This window comes from Oryctolagus cuniculus, chromosome 16 (genome assembly GCF_051225735.1).
Source record: "Oryctolagus cuniculus isolate XC-2025 breed Fujian yellow rabbit chromosome 16, ASM5122573v1, whole genome shotgun sequence".
NCBI lineage: Eukaryota > Metazoa > Chordata > Mammalia > Lagomorpha > Leporidae > Oryctolagus > Oryctolagus cuniculus.
In genome coordinates, this window is record NC_142882.1 from 23,453,819 (window position 1) to 23,471,088 (window position 17,270).

The window sequence follows — 17,270 nt, forward strand, 5'->3', positions numbered from 1 at the left end:
TAATTACAGAATTAAACCAGTCATATTAAGTAGAACAGACAAAAAAATACTAAGAGGGATAATGTATTAAGTTGTTCATTAACAGTCAGGGCTATGCTGATCAAGTCACTGTTTCTCATAGTGTCCATTTCACTTCAACAGGTTTCCTTTTTGGTGTTGAGTCAGTTGTCACCGATCAGGGAGAACATATGGTATTTGTCCCTTTGGGACTGGCTTACTTCACTCAGCATGATGTGTTTCAGATTCCTCCATTTTGTTGCAAATGACTGGATTTCGTTGTTTCTTACTGTGGTATAGTGTTCTAAAGAGTACATATCCCATAATTTCTTTACCCAGTCTACCGTTGATGGGCATTTAGGTTGGTTCCAGGTCTTGGCTATTGTGAATTGTGCTGCGATAAACATTAGGGTGCAGACCGCTTTTTTGTTTGCCAATTTAAATTCCTTTGGGTAAATTCCAAGGAGTGGGATGGCTGGGTCGAATGGTAGGGTTATCTTCAGGTTTCTGAGGAATCTCCAGACTGACTTCCATAGAGGCTTCACCAGTTTGCATTCCCACCAACAGTGGTTTAGTGTCCCTTTTTCCCCACATCCTCGCCAGCATCTGTTGTTGGTAGATTTCTGTATGTGAGCCATTCTAACCGGGGTGAGGTGAAACCTCATTGTGGTTTTGATTTGCATTTCCCTGATTGCTAGTGACCTTGAACATTTTTTTCATGTGCCTGTTGGCCATTTGGATTTCCTCTTTTGAAAAATGTCTATTGAGGTCCTTGGCCCATCTCTTAAGTAGGTTCTTTGTTTAGTTGTTGTGGAGTTTCTTGATCTCTTTGTAGATTCTGGTTATTAACCCTTTATCTGTTGTATAGTTTGCAAATATTTTTTCCCATTCTGTCGGTTGTCTCTTCCCTCTCCTGACTGTTTCTTTTGCAGTACAGAAACTTCTCAATTTGATGCAATCCCAATAGTTGATTTTGGCTTTGACTGCCTATGCCTCCCGGGTCTTTTCCAGAAATTCTTTACCTGTGCCAATATCTTGAAGGGTTTCTCCAATGTTCTCTAATAACTTGATGGTGTCAGGTCGTAGAATTAGGTCTTTAATCCATGTTGAGTGGATTTTTGTGTAAGGTGTAAGGTAGGGGTCTTGCTTCATGCTTCTGCATGTGGAAATCCAGTTTTCCCAGCACCATTTATTGAATAGACTGTCCTTGCTCCAGGAATTGGTTTTAGATCCTTGATCAAATATAAGTTGACTGTAGATGTTTGGGTTGATTTCTGGTGTTTCAATTCTGTTCCATTGGTCTATCCATCTGTTTCTGTACCAGTACCATGCTGTTTTGATTACAACAACCCTGTAGTATGTCCTGAAATCTGGTATTGAGATGCCTCCGGTTTTGTTTTTGTTGTACAAGATTGCTTTAGCTATTCAAGGTCTCTTGTGCCTCCATATAAATTTCAGCATCATTTTTTCTAGATCTGAGAAGAATGTCTTTGGTATCCTGATTGGAATTGCATTGAATCTATAAATTGCTTTTGGGAGGATGGACATTTTGATGATGTTGATTCTTCCAATCCATCAGCATGGAAGATTTTTCCATTTTTTGGTATCCTCTTCTATATCTTTCTTTAACATTTTGTAATTCTCATTGTTGAGATCTTTAACGTCCTTGGTTAAGTTTATTCCAAGGTATTTGATTGTTTTTGTAGCTATTATGAATGGGATTGATCTTAGCAATTCTTTCTCAGCCGTGGTATTGCTTGTATATACAAAGACTGTTGATTTTTGTGCATTGATTTTATATCCTGCCAATTTGCCAAACTCCTCTATGAGTTCCAATAGTCTCTTAGTAGAGTTCTTTGGATCCTCTAAGTAAAGAATCATATCGTCTGCAAAGAGGGATAGTTTGACTTCTTCCTTCTCAATTTGTATTCCTTTAATTTCTTTTTCTTGTCTGATGGTTCTGGCTAAAACTTCCAGAACTATGTTAAATGTCAGTGGTGAGAATGGGCATCCCTGTCTGGTGCCAGATCTCAGTGGAAATGCTTCCAACTTTTCCCCATTCAATAGGATGCTGGCCGTGGGTTTTTCATAAATTGCTTTGATTCTATTGAGGAATGTTCCTTCCATACCCAGTTTGCTTAGAGTTTTCATCATGAAAGGGTGTTGAATTTTATCGAATGCTTTCTCTGCATCAATTGAGATAATCATATGGTTTTTCTTTTGCAGTCTGTTAATGTGGTGAATCACATTGATTGATTTGCGAATGCTGAACCATCCCTGCATACTAGGGATAAATCCCACTTGGTCTGGGTGGACGATCTTTCTGATGTGTTGTTGTATTCTATTGGCCAGAATTTTATTGAGGATTTTTGCATCTATGTTCATCAGGGATATTGGTCTGTAATTTTCTTTCAATGCTGCATCTTTCTCTGGCTTAGGGATTAAGGTGATGCTGGCTTCATAGAAAGAATTTGGGAGGATTCCATCTTTTTTGATTGTTCTGAGTAGTTTTAGAAGAAATGGAGTTAGTTCTTTAAATGTCTAGTAGAATGCAGCAATGAATCCATCTGGTCCTGGGCTTTTCTTTTTTGGGAGGGCCTTTATTACTGTTTCAATTTTTTTCTCAGTTATGGGTCTATTTAGGTTTTCTATGTCTTCCTGGTTCAATTTAGGTAGATTGCATGTGTCCAGGAAATCTATCCATTTCTGATAGATTTCCCTGTTTGCTGGCATACAACTCTTTGTAGTAATTTCTGTGATTCTTTTTATTTCTGTGGTGTCTGTTGTTATGTTTCCTTTTTCATCTCTGATTTTATTGATTTGTGTCTTTTCTCTTCTTTTTTTTAGTTAGTTGGGCCAATGGGGTGTCAATTTTGTTTATTTTTTCAAAAAACCAGCTTCTCGCTTGGCTGATTTTTTGTAGTGTTTTTTTTGGATCAATCCTGTTAATTTTTTCTCTGGTTTTAATTATTTCTCTTCTCCTACTAGATTTGGGTTTGGTTTGCTGCAGTTTTTCTAGGTCCTTGAGATGCGCTGAAAGCTCTTTTATTTGGTACCTTTCCAATTTCTTGATATAGGCACCTATTGCTATAAATTTGCCTCTCAATACTGCTTTTGCTGTAACCCATAAATTTTGATATGTTGTGTTGTTATCTTCATTTACTTCCAGAAAGTTTTTGATTTCTCGAATAACCCAGTGTTCATTCAGGAGCATGTTGTTCAGTCTCCATGTGTTTGCATACTTTCTGGGGTTTCCTGAGTTGCTAATTTCCAGCTTCATTCTGCTGTGGTCTGAGAAGCTGCATCGTATGATTCTAATTCTTTTAAATTTGCTGAGACTTGCTTTATGGCCTAGTATGTGGTCAATCCTAGAGAAGGTTCCATGCACTGCTGAGAAGAATGTGAAGTCTTTAGATGTAGGATTGAAAGTTCTGTAGATATCTGTTAGATCCATTTGGGCAATAGTGTCAATTAAATCTGCTGTTTCCTTGTTGATCTTCTGTCCGGATGATCTGTCTATTTCTGAGAGTGGAGTATTGAAGTGCCCCAGTACTATTGTATTGGAATCTAAGTCTCCCTTTAAGTCCCTTAACATATCTTTTAAATAGACCGGTGCCCTGTAATTAGGTGCATATACATTTATAATAGTTACATCTTCCTGTAGAATTGAACCCTTAATCATTATATAGTGTCCCTCTTTGTCTCTCTTAACAGTTTTTGTATTAAAGTTTATTTTGTCTGATATTAATATGGCTACACCTGCTTTTTTTTGTTTTTGTTGGCATGGAATATCTTTTTCCAACCTTTCACTTTCAGTCTGCATGCATCTGTGTTAGAGAGATGTGTTTCTTGTAGGCAACAAATAGTTGGGTTGTGTTCTTTCAGCCAATCGGTGTCTTTTAACTGAAGAGTTAAGACCATTAATGTTTAATGTGACTATTGATACGTAGTGACTTTGCCCTGCCATTTTCCCAGAGATATTTTCTAGTATATGCTTTGAGCTTCCCATGCTCTTTTACTGGTAGGTTTTCTTCCTTTCCCTTCTTTCATATTGATGGCCGTGTTTCTGTGTTTCTGAGTGTAGCACATCTTTAAGTATCTTTTGCAGGGCCGGACGAGTGGCCACAAAGTCTTTCAATTTCTGTTTGCTATGAAAGGTCTTTATTTCACCTTCATTCACAAATGAGAGCTTAGCAGGATATAATATTCTGGGCTGGCAATTTTTCTCTCTTAGCACCTGTGCTACGTCTCGCCATTCCCTCCTAGCCTGTAGTGTTTCTGATGAGAAGTCTGCCGTGAGTCTAATTGGAGATCCTCTGAGAGTAATCTGACATTTCTCTCTTGCACATTTTAGGATCTTTTCTTTATGTTTCACTGTGGTAAGTTTAATTACCATGTGTCGTTTTTTAAATAGTATCCTGTAGATTCCCAACAATATTTTTGAGATTTCTAATTTCCTCTTCTTTTCTTTGGTTTGACTGTATGTTTTCCTGTGCTCTATCTTCTAAGTCCGATATTCTCTCTTCTGCTTCACCCATTCTGTTTGTAAGGCTTTCTAATCTGTTTGTCATTTGATCTATTGAGCTCTTCCTTTCATTTTGATTTCTCTTCACTATCACACTTTCCTGTTCTACTAGTTTCTGCGTTTCATTTTGATTCTTCCTTAAAATTTCATTTTCACGAGAGAGATTCTCAATCCTGTCCAATAAGGATTTCTGTAGTTCAAGGATTTGCTTTTGAAAACTTCTAAATGATCTTATCATAAATTTTTTGAAATCCGTATCTTGCATTTCTTCTATCTCATCATCTTCATAATCTTGGCTTGGGGTGTTTCGTTTATTTGGAGGCATCATAGTGTCATCGTTGATCTTGTTCCCTCGATTTCTGTGTTTGTTGCTTGGCAGAGTTAATTCTTCTTTCGTCACTGTGCGTTTTTTTTTTTTATTTTATACTATGTCTGTGTTAAGTGGACTGCCTGCTGTTGGAGGAGCCTTGGAGGCTTGAGATGGGTGCGGCCTGAGAGCTCTGCTTGGTTCTTCTGGGTTACGGGTGTGCAAAGGTGACATCCTCAGGTTATGCGTGGTAAATCTCTCTCACTTTATTTATTTATTTCTTTATTTACTTATTTTATTTATTCAGGGGGTAAGTAATACCTCATGGCATGACTGTGCAGAATTGATGGTATTTAGCTTCCAATCTCTGGCTTCTACCCAAAGAGTCTGTGCAGGCTCTGTTTCTCCTCTGGACTCCCACTGGGTTGCCTAGGCTACTGAATTGTAGTGACTCAGTTCCTTAGCTCTCCCCTGTTGTTATGTAAATCCAGAGAGGGGGCCTGCTCTTTGTCTCTTGCAAACTCTTGGAAACTCTTGTAAGCCTTGCAGCCTTGCAACCTTTGCAAGGTTGTCGGAGAGAGAAACCCACCACTGTTTTTTTCCTTCTCTCCGGTAGTGAGTCCGGTGCACTTTCCGGCCCCCCTCTAGATTCTGACCCCCGTTTCCCCACCAATGTCTCGGGTTATTGAGCTCACCTCCCCTTCCAGCGCCGATGTGTGGACTCAGAGCCCTGGGCGTCCAAACTCTCCCCGCTGGTGTCTGTGTGACATGCCTAATTTTGTTTTAAACAGTTAACTCCTGGGGGCTGGTGTCGTGGTGCAGTGAGTTTAAACCACAGCTTCCTACGCCAGCATCCCCCAACAGAGTGGCTGTCTGAGTCCCAGCTGCTCTGCTTCCCACCCAGCTCCCTGCTGATGTGTCTGGGAAGGCAGCGGCTCCAGTGGCCACAGCAGGTGTCTCTGCTACCCTGCAGGCCCCGCTGCCGCTGCTCCAGGTGCCTCCAGCGTGGGCACCTGTGGTTTGCTCTTGGCATACCTTGTTGTACTCGTCTTGGTGTGTCTGCCGCTTCTCGGATTTCTCGGTTTGTAGTTTTCATCAGGTTTGGAAGACGTTCAGCCAGGATTTCCTCCAATAGCATTTTCCCATTACCACCTCTTTCCTCCTTTTCTCTGGGACTTGGCCGAGCAAGAGACGTCTCTGATGTGATGTCACATGTGGCTGGGTGCTCTTGGTCTTTGTCCCGGGTGCTCACTCACTCTCCACATGGGCCAGTCTGAACTTAGCTGTGACATGTGTGCACCACACTCTGGGCAGATTAATTAGGAAAAGGAAACGTACGCACATCTTATCAACACTGTGGGTTACACTGTAGAACAGAAGTTGTTTTCAGTGTATTAGATTAAGTGAATGATGTTGCAATTGGCTGTGTGCATTAAGAGGAATTTCTGGGGGCTGGCGCTGTGGCATAGAGGGTAAAGCCTCCACCAGCAGCGTCAGCATCCCATGTGGACACCGGTTCTTGTCCTGGCTGCTCCTCTTCCAATCCAGCTCCCTGCTATGGCCTGGGAAAGCAGCAGAAGATGGCCCAAGTGCTTGGGCCCCTGCACCCACCTGGGAGACCCGAAAGAAGCTTCTGGCTCCATGGGAGAGTGAAGCAATGGATGGAAGATTCTGTGTGTGTGTGTGTGTGTGTGTGTGTTTCCCTCTCTGTTACTCTGCCTTTCAAATAAATAAAATCTTTGAAGGACAAAGTACTTTGTGTGTGGCTGTACTGTGCTTCTGTTGAACAGGGCTGGTCTGGGATCCATCATCCTATCACATTCATGATGGTCACATCGGCAGAGAATGAGAGTTCTGGAAGCCGAGTGGCTCTTGACACCTGCTGTTGAGCCTTGTCGGGGTGAGTGGGCAGCCTTGGTTTTAGGACTAAGGAGCAATCCTTCTGGGGCATCCTGGATGGCCCGAGTTCCCCATGTGGCCCAGTAGGATTCAGCTGTGTCTCTCCCCACGGGAGCTCTGAGGGTGTTTCCACGTGTGTCCCCACAGGGTCTCTTGGCCTGGCCGTGTGGCACAGCCTATGGGTCTCTGCTTGGGCAGCACTGCCCCCAACAGACTGGGGTCTTGGCTCCCTGCCCTGGTTCTGTTCCATGCTGCCATCTGAAGGCTCCCCCACCCCAGGTGGGGCACAGTCCCTCAGTAGCAATGCAGAATAGGTGTTTGTGTGGTGGTCACAATGACATGCAAAGGGGAGGTGACTCCACTGTGGCCCTGGGGTGAGCCGCTGCTGTCAGTTTACTCTCTGCCTTCTGCTATAGTTTATTTAAATTTATTTATTTATTTAAAGATTTATTTGTTTATTTGAAAGAGTTACAGAGAGGGAGGGAGGGACAGAGAGATCTTCCATCCTCTGGTTCACTCCCCAGGTGGCTACAATAGCCAGGGCTGGGCCAGGCTGAAGCTCCATCCAGGTCTCCCACATGGGCCATCTTCTGCTGCTTTCCCAGGCCATCCTCAGGGAGATAGATGGGAAGTGGAGCAGCTGGGATGTGAACCAGTGCCCGTATGGGATGCCAGCACTGCAGACAGAGGCTTGGCCACTATACCACACTGGCCTCTTTGGTCACATTTCTGAATGTGGACTTGGGATAGAATTAAATGATGTCAAGTTTAATGCAGCATTAACTAATATTCAATGCTAAAACCATAATGTTAAAGAAAGCTTATATGAAAAAAAACAGACATTGCAATAACGGCAAAATTTCTGTTTAAAAGTAGTGGGTGGGGCTGACATAGTGGCATAGTGGGTACAACCACCTACTACGGGTGCCATAGGGGTGCTGGTTCAAGACGTGGCTGATCCACTTTCGATCCGGCTCCTTACTAATGCACCTGAGGAAGCAGCAGAAGATTGTCCAAGTCCCTAAGCCCCTGCACCCGGGTGGGAGATCTGGGAAAATGCTCCTGGTTCCTGGCTTCCACCTGGCTCAGCTCTGGCCATTGTGGCCGTCTGGGGAATGAAGCAGTGGATAGAAGATTCTCTCTCTCTCTCTCTCTCTCTCTCTCTCTCTCTGGCTCTGCATCTCTGTAACTCTGCCTTTCAAATGCATAAATTTTTTTTTTTAAATTGATGACCAGGGCCGGTGCTGTGGCGCAGCAGGTTAACACCCTGGCCTGCAGTGCTGGCATCCCATATGGTCGATGGCTCAAGTCCCGGCTGCTCCACTTCTGATCCCACTCTCTTCTGTGGCCTGGGAAGGCAGTAGAAGATGGCCCAAGTCCTTGGGCTCCTGCACCCTCATGGGAGATCTGGAAGAAGCTCCTGGCTCCTGGCTTCAGATCGGCACAGCTCTGGCCGTTGCAGCCAATTGAGGAGTGAACCAGGGGATGATAGACCTCTCTCTCTGCCTCTCCTCTCTCTGTGTAACTCTGACTTTCAAATAAATAAATAAATAATCTTTTAAAAAATCGATGACCATTGTAAATGATTCACAGAAGTGTCATTCTGAATAGAGATCCCAGACCCACAAGGGCACACTCATGCCTTCTTTTAAGCCCCACCCCCACCCCCACCCCCACAAACTGGGGCTGCAGGTCTTGGTACTGCCTGAGCCCACGGCTGCGGCTGAGCCAAGGACACGCAGCCCTGCACACCTGCGGCAGGTTCTGGGAGGGGTCTGATTCATGTGTTCCCACACACACCAGCTCCTCAGAGGACTTGAGCTGATCTCAGGTGCCCGATTGCCCCAGGTTAAAACCCCCAGACCTGAGTGTTTCCCTGAGCTGTCTGTGGGATTTTCTCTCTAACTCCATCCCTATGTCACCCTGGCACCACCTCCTGGAGGAGAGAATGCCGGCTTTGGGGCCAGCTGGTTGTGCTGGCCATGGCCAGACCCTCACCTTGACCCCGAGTAGCACCCTGCTGGTGTGTGTGTGTGTGTGTGTGTGTGTGTGTGTCCCTCTGCATGAGATCGCCTTGCACACGCTGGTTTCTGATGTGCATGTCTTTGCAGAGGAGGACAGGATGTCTGCGTGAACCCTGCAGGTGACGTGCAGGTGAGCATTGTGAGCCTGTGAGGGAAGCCTGATGGGGGGACTGTTGGGGGCAGATGCGTTCTGCCTTTGGGACAGACGAGCTGAGAAACACTGCCTGTGTCATTTGATGGAGAAGCCAATCAGTTTTCTTATAGATGAGGTGAACTTGTAGTGTACACACACACACACCACAGTCTTCCAAGTCTCCCAACTGGAATTTCACAACAGTGACCCTCCTCCTTCCCCACTGACAGGTGCCTGTGCTCAGGCAGGGGCGACAGGGAGCAGGGCTGTCCCAGGCCAGGGCAGTGTGCAGGCCCCAGGCTGCAAGGTGGTATCAGCAGGTGCGGTTTTCAGTCCTGGGGCCCCTGGGAAGTTTGGGAGACCTCACCCTGCTGCATGACCTAAAGGCGGAGCACTGAGCTGGAGGGCACCTGGGGTGGCTGTGGGCTCGCCTGGCTGGGGACACCACTCACCAGAGAGAGAGAGAGAGAGAGAGGAGGCCTGGAGCTGGGGGTTCTGCCTTGTGCCTTTGGGAGTGCTGTCACGTGACTCGGTGCTCGGTCAACCCCTCACCCCGAGATGTTTAGAGGGGGTGGCTGGTCTGTGCAGTTTGTGTGCTTGGACCCCCGGGCTCCCTTGGCCACAGCAGTGAGCCAGGTGTGGTCCCCTTGTCCCTGACAAGGGCTGGACCCAGCCTGGCAAATAAATCACCAGGGGTTTTGCAGCCGGTGTTGAGGGCACCTCCTCTGCCTCTTGCTCACCCGGTGTTCACAGAAGCTTCACGCGTGTCTGTCTCATTTGTCCACGGATTGGGGGGGGGTAGGAGGTGGCAGTGCCCCTGCCCTGGGCTTTCACCTCTGGGAGACCCTGTGCACCGAGGTCATCTCCCTGCTCGGTGCTGCAGGTGAGTCACAGGAGGCACTTTCCCTGGCCTGCCCCTGCGATGCTGGTATGTCCCAGATGGAAATGGCGTGGGTTCCCCGTGTCCCAGGAGCAACCCTAGTAAATCAATGGCATGTGGGAAGGAACTGCGTCCAGGGCCAGTCCATCAGAATCACCTGGTAAAACCACCTGGGGGCAGTGCCAGGTGTGGGAATGGAGCCTCATTTGGGTCACGCATTTCCAGGCAGGCTGGAACCACCCTCTGTTGAACCTGCAGGTGGCTTAGCTGCGTCTGCACTGTGACTTGGGGTGCACCTATACAGTGGGGGAGGGGTTCTGTGGGCCCTGCTGGCTGTGTGGCCAGGTCAGTGCCCACTTGCCCAGGGGGACTCGCTGCCAGGGCGACCGTTGGGAAAGGTCTCCTCCTTCCAGATCCCCTGTGCGCTGCTCTGATGCCTAGGAGCCATCTCCGATTCCCGTGAGCGAGGGTTTTGCAGTGTCTCCTCCGTCCTGTCGCTGCCCAGGGACACAAGGCAATGCCTGCAGTGAGTTTCGGTTGTCATGAGGGGTGATGATTCTAGATTCCCTGCCCCCATCCTGCTGTGCTGAGGCTGAGAAATCCTCACCCCCACCCAAACCCCCGCCACCCAGCACCTTCATGCAGGTTTGGTGAAGCTTTGCGTTTGTTAGTCCATTTTATTTGAAAGGCAGAGATCTGCCATCCACTGGTGCATTCCCCAGATGGCTGCAACAGCCAGGGCTGGACCTGGGCGAAGCCGGGAGCCAGGAGCTCAGTCTGTCTCCTCTGTGTAGGCAGGGGCCCAAGCGTTTGAGCCTCCCAGGTGCGCATTAGCAGGAATTGGGATCAGAAGCCGAGGAGTCGGGACTCAGACCAGGCACTCCCACATGGGAGGTGGCAACTTAACCATTGCCAAACACTGCCTGCCTATTTTTTAAATTTTTTTATTTTTTGACAGGCAGAGTGGACAGTGAGAGAGAGAAAGAGAGAAAGGTCTTCCTTTGCCGTTGGTTCACCCTCCAATGGCCGCCATGGCCAGCGCACTGCAGCTGGCGCACTGTACTGATCCGATGGCAGGAGCCAGGTGCTTTTCCTGGTCTCCCATGGGGTGCAGGGCCCAAGTACTTGGGCCATCCTCCACTGCACTCCCCGGCCACAGCAGAGAGCTGGCCTGGAAGAGGGGCAACCGGGACAGAATCCGGCGCCCTGACTGGGACTAGAACCCGGTGTGCCGGTGCCGCAAGGTGGAGAATTAGCCTATTGAGCCACGGCGCCGGCGCCTGCCTATTTTTAAAAAGCAAAAGATTAGGGGACAGTGCTGTGGTGTAGCAGGCTAAGCATCCCACATGGGCACTGATTCGAGTCCTGGCTTCTCCACTTCCCATCCAGCTCTCTGCTATGGCCTGGGAAACAGTACGAGATGGCCCAAGTCCTGGAGCCCCTGCACCCATGTGGGAGACCTGGAAGAAGCTCCTGGCTCCTGGCTTTGGATTGGTGCCCCTCTGGCTGCTGTGGACATTCAGGGAGTGACCCAGTGGATGGAAAATATTCCTCTCTCTCTCTCTCTCTCTCTCTCTCTCTCTCTAACTCTGCCTCTCAAATAAGTTAAAAATAAATAGAAGAGTGAGGCTTGCTTTGCCATCTCACGCTGTCTTCCCTTTGGTTGAGGTGTTTCCAGGCCGTTTCTATTGGTGCAGTCACCACTGAGTCATCTTTCCCTTGGCCTCCTTTTCTCAGCCGTGTGGATGGAGATCCCTGCAGCCGCCCCCTGCCCCCTTCCCCCAGGCTCAGCGGTTTGCTAGGGAGGACTCCTGGCTAAGGTAAGTCACAGTGGGAAGCACCAAGCAGGATGGGCAGGGAGGGAAGTGCACGGGTTGACTCGAGGACAACAGGCCCCAGTGTGCAGGGGCATCCCCTCTCCTCCCAAAGGGTCACAGGTCCTCCCCAACCCAAGCTGTGACCTCCACTAGTGAAACATCAGCCAGGGACCCTTGTGGGAGCTGTGGTGTCCAGGGCTTCTCCCGAGGGCTGGGCATGCACAAATCCAAACTCCGGGAGGAAATCCGGGCTTCAGTGCGGTGCAGCCGAGGTGCAGGCCCCCCCTTCACTGTGCTGGCCTCTTCTGAGACCCCAGCCCCCAGATATGCCCCAGGGCCTGCAGCCTCAGGTGCCTCAGCTGGGGTGGGAACACTTGGGTGCAGGGGCCCAAGGACTTGGGCCATCTTCTACTATTTTCCCAGGCCGTAGCAGAGAGCTGGATTGGAAGTGGAGCAACCGAGACTGGAACTGGCTCCCATGTGGGATGCGGGCACTGCAGGCAGAGGGTTTACCTGCTATGCCACAGCGCCGACCCCAACAGAAGCGTTTTTATAAAAGCTCTCATCGAATAGGGAAAGCCTGGGCTCTGAGGTCTTCAGCAGTCAGCACCACCCTCTTCCTGGCCTCTGATTCACCATGCACGTGTGAGCCCTGTGCCTCCCAAAGTCCCCTCCTCTGTTGGCCGTGGCCTTGTCACTCTGCACAGTTGGGGGTCCTTAGCGTTCAGGAACACATGGAGCATCGCCGTCTGCTCACCGCTCACCTCCTCACTGGGTTTCCACCCCCGGCTTCTCTGCAGGCCGGAACCTCACAAGGGTCTGCATCCGGGCCCTGGACTGGGCGCCTGCACATTCAAGTCATCGAAGCCCCCTTTCCTGAGGGCTGCTGGGTGACTTGGAGTCCCCGGGACCCTTTCCAGGCTTTGTCTGGCTGCACCCAGAGCCCTCTTTGCTCTTTGCTGTCAGGCACAGACAGAGCCTGAGGGCCTGGCCAGATCCCTGGAGATGGGACGTGGGTCATGAGCCCAGTGTGAGCTCCTGGCTTGTCATAGCCAACTTGTGCCTTCTCACAGGCTGGGGACAGGCTGGAGGGGTTTGACTGAGACACAGGAGGGAGTGCAGTTCCTGGCTTTCTCTTCTGCCTCTCTGCTGGGTTCCCTTTGTGACCTTGGCCATGGCCGGAACCTGCCCCAGGCCTGTGCTGGACATTTTCTTGTTGCTTATGAGGGGAGGTCCACGCCAGTCTGGTCCCTGGTTTTTCAGCCGAAGCTCACCATGCCGTGAAGGCGTCAGGTCTGACTGTGGGGTGTGGCTTGTGCAAAGGACTCTGGGTGATTGCTGCCCCTGCCCTGGAGGCCTCCCTTACCCCCCTGCCCACTCCCACTCTGTCACCCAGGCCTCCAAGCTCGGATACTTTTCATCCAGCACAGCTCACAGAGTGCTTGGTGTGCTGATCCCAGAGGCCTCGGGGCTGAACAGCTCCGTATCCCACAGGGAAAGGGGTGAAGAGGGAGCTACCCCTTGATAACAGAGGTCTATGCAGGCTGAGTGCGGGGTCTCCTGGTCCTCCCTGTCGGCGCTGCGGTGCCCCTCTCGTAAACCCTGATGTCCGGGTGGTACTGTTGGGAGACGCCTGTGCCCTGGGCAGGCAGGGCTGTGTGCTGGGGGGGGGGGTGGGCCCAGCACTGGAGGGCACCTGGCTGGGAGGCCTCAGCCGCAGTGCGGGGCACCAGGCGTGCCCACTGCTCCTTCCACGTGCTCACCTGTGAGCCCTGCTGTAGGTGTGGATCCTTCTTCAGGCAGAGTTCACAAGCCCCATGCTTTTGATTGCATTATCCTCGGAACCACAAGTTTTAACCAAACAGTACCAAGCCAGGCATGGGGGCATGGGAGGCAGGTTCTGGGTGGCTGGGGATGAGCAAGGACCCCAGAAGTGCCAGAGAGCCAGTGAGAGGACACCCCGCTCCCTGGGGTGGGGGTGGGGAGCTGGGCAGTGGGCAGCACCCTGGCTGCAGCGCTGGACTGGATAAGGGCCCTCGGAGAGGTTCCCAATGGATGCCAGTAGAAAGGGCACAAAACTGTTCAGCCGTGAAGGAAGGATCACGGAGCAGCTGTGGCCACGGGGAGCAGAAGAGGAGTTTGCTACAAGGGCTGGGGAAGGGGCCCACACCCCCGGGGGTAAGGGGGTGGGGGGAGCTGCAGCCACAGTCCTGGCCCCAGACGCTGCCACCTGCTCGCTCCCAATCAGCCAGGCTGGCGCAGGGGTAGAGGGAGAGGCCCTCCTGGGCTGTGCTGCCCACGGCACCCACAAGCCCACCCAGCCCGAAGTCAGCATGCCTCGAGAATGCAGGGAGGGAGGTCCGCAGGCCGCTGCCCAGAGAGACTGTGCGGTAAGAGTGGCCTCAGAGCTCGCTCCTGTCGGAGACGAGACCCCTGAGGTGTGGCAGCTGTGTGCTCACCTGCTGCCCTTCTCCCCACAGCGGGACTCCCGTGGGGCCAACCCAGCAAGCTGGCACCGTGCCCCGTCCTTCCACACCCTCGGTGGAGACATCAGCGAGTTAGAGCAATATCGGGATCTCAGGCGTGTGTGTGTGTGTGTGTGTGTGTGTGTGTGTGGAGCTGACCTGAGCAGGTGCTCAGAAGCTTCAGACGCCCCCTGGAGGACGGCACGGAGCAGTGCCACACGGCTGCCGGAACCTGCAGGAGTTGACCCCTGATGTGGGCGACAGCACTGCTCATTTTAAAGCTGCTGCTGCTTCTCCTGCTTCCTGCTGGGGCAGGGTCCCCGCCTGCTGGCCGTCTTCCTCGTGGCTGTGTCCTGGCATTTACGTGGTGAGCAGGTCCTGAACCATCTCCAGGAAGTACAGATGTCCCTAAGGGAGACGATTTCCTGAAGGCGAGAACAGCCAGCGTCTGCTCTGCCACCACCTGTGCACTTGGGGTGCTCTGGTGCGGCCCCCACCCCTGCACCCCTGGGCTTCCCGGCCACTGGCCCTCTTGTCCCCTGGACGCCCAGTGGCTTGGTCATGGGTTGCAGCAAAACCTTTTAACAGCCCTGCTGCTTCTCTGCATTGGGCCTGTTTGGGGTTGGGGGCATCTTGGGCCTGCACAGGGTGGGCTCCGGCCCAGTGCCCTGCCTCAGGCTGATGGTGCCTGGGACCCTTGGCTCATCTGCTGTAGGAGCCCTGGGCGCCTGAGCTGCAGGCTCTGCAGGGAAGGGGCCTCCCTGGCTGGCTGTGATCTGAGTGCCCTGGTGGGGAGGGGGCGGTGCTGTCCAGAACCGGGTGCTTGCACCTTCCACTGCTTCTGTGTGTGCTGCCCCCCACCCAGGTCCCCTTGAGCCTGCTGTGGAGCTGAGCTCGGCCCTCTGACACCTGGCCCTCTCCCTGGTCACCAAAGGTGGCTTCTGTAATGGCAGCAATGAGACATCGATGCCAGAAGGGGCCACCAGTACACAGAGCCTTGTCTCAGACTGCACAGGGAGCAGGGAGGGAGCAGGTGCCAGTCCTGGCCTGGCTGGACCTGGATCCCTGGGGCTGGGCAAGACTGGGGCAGGGGGCAGCAGTCATGGTGCCCAAGGTCGGGTGGCAGGCAGGACACAAGGCTGACAGCTGTGCCCCCCGGGGGGCCTAGACCACCACCCGTTGGCCCTTATGTCACTGATGAGGAAACAGGCAGGTGCCTGAGACAGGGTCCATAACCCCCCTTCCCCAACACCCCATCCACCTCCCGGTCTGCAGGTCCCCAGTGATTCGCTGCAGATGGGGAGATACTGCGTGTCCTCCATTGCCGGCTTCTGCCCCTGGCTTTGGCTGTGCCGGGGACCTCAGGTGGCTGCTAATCTCATCAATCCAGGGCTCTCACCGAGCCACAGACAGTTCTGCCAGGCTCCAAGCCTTGTTGGGGTTTGCCCTGGTCCACCCTGTGTTGTGGCAGATGGGGGTGTGTGTACAGGCACATGTACAGGGGCAGGGAGATTTGTGTGTGCTCGGCAGTTGTGCCTGTGTGTGAACGGTGTGCACCCGGAGGTGTGTAGCTGTGTGCAGTGTGCAGACGGGCACGGGCAGCTGTGGATGTGTACAGCTGCATGCGGGCTTCTCAGAGTCACAGGCCCGGTGGACAGCAGACCCCAGCCACCGTGGGCCCTGGGCAGCAGAGCTGGACACAGCACATCGCCTGGCTGCAGGCAGCTTCAGAGGGGCACTACTGAGAGACCTACAAATGGGAACCAAATCTTTTAAAATAGATAGATTTATATGAGAGCAGCAAGAGAGACAGAGACGTCCCATCTGCCAGTTCACTTCACAGATGTCTGTGACAGCCAGGACAGGGCCAGGCTGAAGCCAGGAGCTGGCAATGCAGTCCAGGTCCCTGATGGGGGTGGCCCAGACCACCAGTCACTTAGGGGATCTGCACTGCCAGGAGGCTGGAATCAAAAGTGGAGCCCGGACTCAAACCAAGCACTCCACCATCCAGCATGGGATGCCAGGACATTGGAAGCTCTGGACCCAAATGCCCACCCTTGGGAAACATGTAGAACTACAGATCAGAGGCCCTGGGAAGGCTGTGGAGGAGAGAGCATGCTGTGAGTGTGCCTGTGGGCTGTTTGTGTTTTCTATCAAAACCCAGGGCTGGGGCTGGCGCTGTGGGGCAGTGTGTTAACGCCCCGGCCTGAAGCGCTGGCATCCCATATGGGTGCCGGTTCGAGACCTGGTTGCTCCACTTCCCATCCAGCTCTAACTCTGTTGTGGTCTGGGAAAGCAGTAGAAGATGGCCCAAGGCCTTGGGCCCCTGCACCCATGTGGGAGACCTGTGCACCAGACTGAGGAGCGACTTGGGAGGTCCACCCCACAGGCCTTCCCCACCACCACCCAGCCAGGTCAGAGCCACCCCCCCATCATGGGGGCATTGCCATGGTTGCGGGGTCATGGGCTCTGTGAGCACCTTGGGTTCCGTGTGACCCCACAGGTCCCCTCCTCACTTCTCAAGTCAGCCTTTGCTGAGCGAGAAGCCTTTGGCTGGACTTCGCCGTCCAGATCTGATTGCAGTTGCGGTGAGTTAGGGATTCTGGTACCCAGGGGTGGGGGGAGCCTGCAGGGAGCTGATGCTGAGCTGAAGGGCTGTTTCTTGGTGGGGGGTGGAAGATGGGAGGGCAGGGCTGCCCCAGGCAGTAGGGTGGTGGTGGTGAGAGTGGCCGAGGGGTGGACAGGCACCACCAGCACGCCTCCAGATGGGAGGCCCATGATATGTGCCTTAGGGTGCCCATCCTGATGCCATTACAAGGGTGGTGGACAGTGAGGGAGGAGGCTGTCAATGCAGCAGGTGGGAATGGATAGCAGGTGGCTGAGGCCCCTCCCAGGAGTGGGTAGAGGCCAGGATGCATCCTGGTGGGTCCAGGCAGGGCCCCTCACACCTGACCAGCTGGTATATACTTGTGAGAGTAGCTGCCTGGTGCTGGCCCCTCCCACTGAGACACGACACATGAGCCCTCCCTCATCCCTATTACCTGGCCAGAAAGAAGAAAACCAGGGTCCAAAATGAGGCAGGGATGTGACTGGGAAACACTGGGCCCCAGCCCCATAGCGACCAGTCTCTGAGACGGCCCTAGAATCCCAGAACTGGGATTCCAAGGGGTTCATGGCAAGCACTTGACAGGATGAGCCCACTGGGGCCCGTGGGGTGCCAGGG